This window comes from Choloepus didactylus, chromosome 1, assembly GCF_015220235.1.
Source record: "Choloepus didactylus isolate mChoDid1 chromosome 1, mChoDid1.pri, whole genome shotgun sequence".
Taxonomy (NCBI): Eukaryota; Metazoa; Chordata; class Mammalia; order Pilosa; family Megalonychidae; genus Choloepus; species Choloepus didactylus.
This window is the reverse complement of record NC_051307.1, coordinates 59,068,459-59,077,720: the sequence shown is the minus strand read 5'-3', so window position 1 is coordinate 59,077,720 and position 9,262 is coordinate 59,068,459. Positions and strand designations below refer to the sequence as shown.

At 33.3% G+C, this 9,262-nt stretch overlaps 1 pseudogene; it reads left to right on the top strand.

Moving 5' to 3' along the window:
• The first annotated feature begins 877 nt into the window (after positions 1-877).
• LOC119511113 lies at positions 878-1,808 on the top strand (annotated as a pseudogene).
• Positions 1,809-9,262: the final 7,454 nt, after the last annotated feature.

The following is a 9,262-nucleotide window of genomic DNA, read 5'->3' as shown; positions in this document are numbered from 1 at the left end:
TCTACCCAGTCAACAAGTGACTCCTGTCTCCTTCACTGACCATCTCCTTAATATCTAATGAATCACTGAGTCTTAGGGCTCCTACATTCTGAATTTTTTGAATCTATCTCTTCATCTTTCTTATCAGTCCTAATGCCATATCACACATGGACTAGACACTTCATATATATTCAATCACCTGGGATGCATTATTTTAAATGCATATTCCTGGACCACATTTTTGACACAATAAATGAATTTTTACAATAATATCTCACAATCTCTATTTAGCACTAAATGTGCCAATAGGCAATTTTGATGCATAATCTGATTTGGAAATCAGGGAAAATATTAACACCTTCCTGATTAGCACATACCTGGCCCCAGTTTCTCCTCCCTGTAGCCTATTTTCTACAATACCATGTAATTAATTTAAAAATGTCTTACAGTGACACTCTCTGTTCTAGAAGATTTCGGTACATGTTTACTGCCTAAAGGATAAAGTTCAGGATCCTGCACATAGCATTCAATTCACTTTGTAATGCAAACCCTTCAAAAACATTTACCTCTGACTGTGAGTCCATGTCACACTCACATAGAATTTCTTTCCCACACTCATCAATGTCCCTATATAGTTCACATCTATGTAGAATGTATTTTTCTAAATCTGTTAATTCCTCTACATTTTGAACTGACTTAATTGTGTTCATTTCCATTTCTTCCATCCCCAAAAATAGTTTCCACCAATTACAGTAATATTAAATCAAATTAAAATGTTATTCTGAAAAGAGGAGGATTTTATTTCATTTTCCTCCCCAAATTTTTAATTTATAAATACTGGGTAAATATTCTTTTTTACATTTACTCCATTTTATTTCAGTGTACATCCAGTGAGGACATGGAAAAGGAAAATGCAACACTGCTGACAGAGTTTGTTCTCACAGGACTCACAGATCGACCAGAGTGGCATCTCCCCCTATTCCTGATATTCTTGGTGGTATATCTCATCACCATGATGGGGAACCTAGGACTGATTCCTCTCCTCTGGAATGACCCTCACCTTCACTCCCCCATGTACTTATTCCTTGGGTGTTTAGCATTTGTAGATGCTTGGCAATCATCCATAGTGACCCCTAAGATGTTGGTTGGCTTATTAGCCAAGATTACTGATATCTCTCTGTGAATGCATGATACATTTTTTTTTTTCCTTTGCAATAAGTGTAACCACAGAATGTTTTCTCCTGGCTACAATGGCATATGATCGATATGTAGCTATATGCAATCCTTTACTTTATCCAGTTATTATGACCAATAGACTTTGCATGCAGTTGTCAGTCCTGTCATTTGTAGGTGGACTTCTTCATGCCTTGATTCATGAGAGCTTTTTATTCAGATTAACCTTCTGTAAATCCAACATAATACATCACTTCTACTGTGATGTAATACCATTGTTCAAGATTTCCTGTACTGACCCTTCTGTTAATTTTCTGATGGTATTTATTTTCTCTGGTTCAATTCAGGTATTCACCATCATGACTGTTCTTTTCTCTTATATGTCTGTTCTTTTTACAGTCTTAAAAAAGAGTTCTGTAAAAGGTATAAGGAAAGCCTTCTCCACCTGTGGAGCCCAATTCTTTTCTGTCTCTTTATACTATAGCCCTCTTCTCTTCATGTATGTGCACCCCAGATCGCCTCAAGCAGATGATCAAGATATGATGGACTCTCTGTTTTATACTGTCATAATTCCTTTTTTAAATCCAATTATCTACAGCCTGAGAAATAAGAAAGTCATGGATTCACTGGCTAAAATGTTAAAAAGGAAATGTTAAAATGAAGTTTTCTTAGTAATATTTTTTTCTTATTAAAACAGTTATAAAATTGTGCTGTTTGAAGTAGCTATGTTTGGGTTAGTGCATTAAGTTTACTGTAATTATAATTGTACTAAAATTTTTTAAACTTGTTATTGTGGGTTTTTTTTCCATATTAACCAGGGAAATTTTCCCAGCAGATTCTGTGGAATGTGACAGAAAAGTATCCCATTACTATCATACTAGCATTACTTTGATAACAGTCATGTAAAGACATCACAAGTAAACTATAGACCAATCACCTTTTGAATATAGATGCAAAAATCCTCAACTTAATATCAGCAAATTGAACCCAACAGTATACTAAATGATTGTATGCCATGCTCCAGTGTTTAAATGACGTGAGACGTTAAGAAACTAATTAGCTCCTTAAAATGTCTGTGTATTTTATTCAAAAACATACAAAGAATTTTAATCATTCATACTAGTCATTCAAACAAAAATTGTATACATTTTAAATGCTTATATATTCTTCCATGTGGCTTTGTAAATGTAGTAAGTGATAAGACTGTGTGGTTCCTCCAAAATGGACTTGAGTAGGATGTCTTTGATTTCTAAAACACTGTATATCCTGGAGACCATATCACATTTAACTCTATACTGGTGGCAAACTTGTGTTTGGGTGAGCTCATGTAAGTCCCAGCAATTCTTCTAGCCATCAATAAATTTCTGATTTATTTAGAAATGCTGAGTCAGTTCTTGTATGGATTCACTTCATAAACCACACAGAGAAATAAACAGAATTGAAATTCAATGAGAAAAAAAATGTGAAGTGAGTTAAAACAAATGAAGACAGGGCAAAACTGTAAGCAGCTGCTCTCAGCTCAGTGTGCAAACATGAGGTATGAGAAAAGATATGTTACCTCTCACTCTACTGCCTTTTCCAGTTGTGTTTATATGTTTTTGGGCCTTCTGAAAAGCTTCAATGATTCAAAAGACTAATAGATTAGATAGAAGCATTAGAATTAAGTAGGAGTATGAGGTAGATCAAAAGAGAGATATGACACAATAACAGTTTTCCCAGAATTAAAATGAGTAAGTAAAATATAAAAATCAATATCACTTAAATGTTGTTGGTATGTGTTGTTAAAAACCACGGGGGTTTGGTTGCATATTACCAAAATTCAAATAATAAGATGATATGATATTCAGTGCCCAGTGGATGACTGAGAAGAGATGAAAATGACTGAGAGGTTGGATGTTTCATGCCTGAAAAGTCCTTGGAAGTTAGTTTATCCAACACTCCATAGTCTTTAAGTATAATGAGTCATTTTTCTTCAGGTCCACACCCTTCTTTTCTGCTCTGAACACTGGAATTCCACACATTGCTAATGAGAGCAATGAGAACCCGACCTTTAAAACTACCCATGTCTGTGTTTTTGCAAAACTCTAGTTATTTGTCACGCACATCTGGCTGACACAGTCTTGCTTCCCAAATGCTGTTGCCACATTATTCTTCATAAAGATAATGCTGATTAGATCATGTCCCTTTCAGTAACTTTTAAGGGATTAACATTGTTAACAAGTTATATATATACTTGGTATAGATAGATGATACATATACAGATAGATCTATATATATTCTGTATATATAGATATTTACATGTTTTTTTTTATGTTTGTCCTTCAGTACAATCCCAACTTTTATGCCTTCTAAAAATTCACCAAACTCCCTTACATTAAAAATTTATTCCATTTTGTACATCACTTCTGTCATTTCAAAAAATATATACCCATGTGAAGTCCACATATTGGACATGATAGTCTGCTGATTCTTATAAAAAGTAACTGTTAAAATATGCTTATGTATTTTTTAGTGGATATTTAGATGTAAATGATGTTTATATATTCCAAGTTCACCTAGTTGTTTGGAATACTGGTGATTAAAACAACTCCATTGAAATATTAATTATATTATAGAAATGCTCTTTATTAAGAAGGTGAATTTATTTGCTTAACCTAAAAATTAAAAGAATTATATTTTCTCTTTAAATGCATGTGTGTATATATGTATATAAATATTACATATATATTTATCTTTTCATTTTACAATGAACCTCTGCTGTTCACAAGATTGCTAGACAAAATTTTCCTAAATTGTGCTCAGAGAAACAAGATAATTAGGATTCAGGTAAATACACACAAGCTGGCAATCAAAACTAGAACAATGCTTCTCAAAATCTGGGTTGTGGACTTGTTATAGCAGAATATTATTGAATATGTATATGAGGTATATGTCAAAATTTCCCTGATGTATGCCTATTACTAATACTACTAGTATTAGTGTTATCACTTTCATTCTATGTATACACATTATCATTTTGGTTCTGTTAAAACTGGTTCTCAAACTCAGAATCAACTGGAGAGCTTGTTAAAACTCATATTGCTGGTCTCTACCCCTAGAGTTTCTTTAGCTTCTTTTTAATGATGGTAACTAACATTTATTGAGCACTTGCTATGTGCCAAACACTGTGTTAGCTACATTCTCTGTATGAGCTAATTTAACCTTTACAACTCAATAAAACCAGTTTGTTCCAATCCCCATATTATAGATAGGTAAATTGAGGCACAGAGCAATTCAGCAACTTGCCCAAAATGAGCCAGTCAATAAATGGTGGAGACAGAATGTGAACTCAGATGGTTTGATGCCGTACCTCTCCTTACCTCCACCACCAAGACATCCCAATGCCATTGATCAAAAGAAGCAAAACATCTTTACAAGTTTCAACCAAAATCAACGGCAAATGGAGAACTGAACTATTGGTAAAAATCTTTTCTTCTTCCTTCACCCACTAGTGAGACTTAAAATTCTGCTTCACTTCTTAATCAGTCTTAGAATTAATTTCTTATAGAATAATTGTTTCCAACTTTTTTGAGCATGACCCACAGTAAGAAATGCATTTTACTTAAGTATATCAACTACTTATACACATCTAAGACGTGAAATTAGGAACTAAAATTAATGTACCATGAAATAATATTTATATTGAATAGGGGCAATGGAATTGGTTATTTTGTTTGTTTTTATTTCTATTAGAGAGGTCATAGGTTTACAAAAAATCATTAAATACTGAGTTCCTATAATATCTTCTTATTAACACCTTGCATTACTGTGGTATATTTGTTATAATTCATGAAAGTACATTTTTATAATTGCTTTAGTTTCCTGGGCTGATCAAGCAAATACCATGAAATGGGTTGGACCTAATAATGGAAATTTATTGTCTCATGATTGTGAGGCTAAAAGAAAGTCCAAAATGAAGGCATCATCAAGATGGTGCTTTCTCATCAAACACTGTGGCTTTGTGGGGCTGGCTCCTGGCAATTCTTTGTCCTCAGCTTGTCACATGGCCTTCCTGTTCTCTTTCCGGTTTCATTGATTTCAGCTTCCTGTGGTTTTCTCTCTGTTTGTGTGAATTTCTCTCTTCTTATAAAGAACTCCAGAAAGAGTTAAGTAAGACCTATCATGATTAAGGTGGCCCATACCTTTTTTTAATGCAATTGATTGAGATATATTCACACACCATACAATCCATCCAAAGTATACAATCAATGGCTTATAGAATCATTGCATAGTTTTGCGTTCATCACTACAATTTTAGAACATTTACATTATCCCCCCAAAAAACAAAACCTGAAACATTCCATTCCCCTTATACTTCCATTATTAACCCCTAGTATTGTTGTGGTACATCTGTTACTGTTGATGAAACAATATTAGGAAATTACTATTAACTCTAGTCCATTATTTGCAACAGGTACATTTTTCCCATATATCACTCTATTATTAACTCCTTGTAAGAGTGTTGTATATTTGTTCTAGTGCATGAAAGAACTTTTTAATATTTGTACTGTTATCAGAGTCATCGATAACCACGAGATTCACTGTATTATACATTCCCATGTTTTAATCTCCAGCTTTCCTTCTGATGACATAGATAACTCTAAATTTCTCCTTTCAGCCACATTTACACACAATAGAGCACTGTTAATTATATTCTCAATAACATACTACCATCACCTCTATCCATTCCCAAAAGTTTAAGTTCAACCTAGTTAAAAATTCTGTATATACTAAGCAACTGCTTCCTATTCTCTAGCCTCATTCTATCTCCTGATAACATATATTCTAGATTTTATGCCTATGAGTTTACATATTTTATTCAATTCACATTAGTGAGGTCATACAATAATTGATATTTTGTGTCTGACATTTCACTCAACATAATATCCTCAAGGTTCATATATGTTGTCACATATGTCAGGACTTCATTCTGTCTTAGCTCTGAATAATGTTCCATTGAATGTATATACAACATTTTGTTTATCCATTCTTCTTCTGATGGACCCTTGGTTTGTAGCAACTTTTGGCAATTGTGAATAATGTCACTAGCAACATTGGTGTGCAAGTGTCTATTTGCAACCTAAGAAAAAATATTTTTATGAACACCTACATTTACCCCTGACATGCAGTGTGGTAGATTGATTACAGAATGACCACAATTCTACTTATGTCCATACTCTTTTCAATGTGACATTGAAGGTCTTCCAATCATAAGATGTAGTCTGTTTTCCCAGTTCTAGAATTTGGGCTGGGTGTGTACTTTCTTTTAGCCAATAGAATATTAGGCCAACACCTTTTTAACTGAAGTAACTTCATCAGAAGTTCCTACTTACAATGGGGTTACCCAAAGGAATGGATTAAGATTAATGACATATTTATACAGCTTCTGATCTCTACCTTCCACCTTCTGGCCTCTAAAAGGCATGTTTTTTTTTTCTATATACAAAATATGTTCATTAGAAAACAATATTCCAAAAAGCCTTAAGGTATTTAAAAAATTGTGCTTAGTACAAAGTCTTATCAAAATTGACTGTGGGTTGATCTATCTTGTACTACTTGTGTGTACACAAGTAGTAATCACTGTGTTGTGCAGTGGTATGTTTGTTTGTTTTAACTTTTATTCTAATAACATAGTCAACCTAAATTTCCCCTTTTAGCCAAATTCAAATACATATTTCCATGTTATTTATATTCATAGTGTTCTGTTACCGTAAATAACATCCATTACCAAAAGTTTTCTGTCACTCAAAAGAGAAACTCTGTCCAATTTAAGTATTAACTCCCAATTCCCTACCCACAACCAACCTCTGGTAATTTATAGTCTGGATTTTGACTCTAGAAGTTTGCTTATACCTATTATTTCATATCAGTGAAGTCACTTATCCTTTTATGTCTGGCTTATTTTACTCAACATGATGTCCTCAAACTTCATCCACATTGTTGCATCCAGCAGAACTTTATTTTTTTAATAGCTGAATAGTATTCCATTGTATGTACATATCACATTTTATTTATCCATTCATAAATTAGTGGAATCTTGGGTTGATTCCATCTTTTGGCAGTTGTGAATAATGCCACTATGAAGATCAGCAAATACCAGATTGAGTACCTTCTTTCAATTCTTTTGGGTATATAGGTAGCAGTGGGATTGCCAGGTCTTACGATAGATCTACACTTAGCTTTCTGAGGAACTGCCAAACTGTTTTCTATAGCAGCTGCATCATTTTACTCTCCACCAGCATTGATGACTGCTCCCATTTCTCTACCTCCTCTCTAACACATGTAATTTTCTGATTGTTTAATGATAGCCATTCTAGTGGGTATTGAATTGTATCTAAATGTGGTTTTGATTTGCAATTCCTGAATTGCTAATGATGTTGACTATCTATTCATGTGCTTTCTGTACATTTGCATATCTTCCTTGGAGAAATGTCTGTTCATTATTTTCCCCATTTTTAAAATGCGTTCTCTTTTTTATTGTTAAGTTTCAGGATTTCTTTACATATTCAGAATATTAAAGCCTTATTGGACATGTGGTTTGCAAATATTTTCTCCCAATGTGTAGGCTGTCATTCACTTTCATGATAAAGTCCTCTGATCACAAAATTTTTAAATTTCAACAAGGCCCTTTTTATCTATTTTTCTTTTATTGCTTTTAATATTGGTATAAAGTCTAGGAAACAATTGCTTGGCACAGGTTCCTGAAGATATTTTCATACATTTTCTTCTAGGAGTTCTATGCTTCTGGTTCTTATATTTAGATGCATGGTACATTTTTGGTTGATTTTTTTACATGCTGTGAGGTACGGGTCCAAATTCATTCTTCTGCAATTGGGCATCCAAATTTTCCAGCACCATTTGAAGAGGCTATTCTTTCCCAATTGAGTGGACTTGGCACCCTTGTCAAAATCAGTTATCTGTAAGTGAGAGGGTTGATTTCTGAAATCTGTTTCAATTGTTTGGTCTATATGTCTGTCCTTGTGCCAGTACCATGTTGTTTTGATTACTATGGCTTTGTATCAAGTGATGATTGGGAAGTTTAAGTCCTCTAACAAAATTCTTCTATTCCAAAATGGTTTGGCTTTGTTGAGATCTTTTATTTCTTCTTCAATCAGTGTAGGTAGTTCATGTGATTCTAGGAATTTGTCTGTTTCACCTAGGTCATCCCATTTGTTAGTGTACAATTGTTTTTAGTATCCTCATTTACTCCTTTTATTTATGTGCAGTTGGTAGTAATGATCCCTTTTTTACTTTCTAATTTTAGTTATTTGTGACCTCTCTCTTATTCTCGTTGTCAGTCTAACTAAAGGTTTCTTGATTTTGTTGATCTTTTCCAAGACCCAACTTTTGTGTTTGTTGACACTTTCTAATGATTTTTTATTCTCTGTCTCATTTATCTCTGCTCTAATCTTTGTTATTTCCTTCTTTCTGTTTGCTTTGGCTTTAGTTTGTTCTTCATCCTCTATATCCAATAGTTTTGAAGTAAGGTCTCTTATATTCTATCTTTCATCTTTTTTAAGATATACATATAGAGGTATAAATTTCTCTTTCATCACTGCCTTCACTGCATCTCATAAGTTTTGGTATTTGTGTTTTTATTTTTGACTCAAGATATTTCTTAATTTCACTTCTGATTTCTTGTATGACCCATAGGTTTTTTTTTTTTAAGGAAACATGGCTGAATTTCCACATATTTTTGAATTTTTCATTTTTCCTTCTAATAGTGACTTCTACTTTCATTCAGTTGTGGTAGAATTTACATTGTATAATGGCAATATATGAGAGTTTATTAAGACTTGTTTTGTGACCTACCCTATGCTCCATCCTGGAGTGTGATCCATTTGCAATGGAGAAGAATATATGTCTATTATGTCTGCAAATCCAACTGGCTGTTGAAACCATCCAGAGAATTTTTCATTTCAATTATTGTATCTTCATTTCCTGTATTTTTGACTGGTCATAATAATGTGATGTTTACCACTTTTGTGAGTTTAATTTCTAAGTAAGACTTATTTTGAGAGCAATAGCTAACAATGACATCAAGAGATTACCCTCTATTTTTTTATGAGAA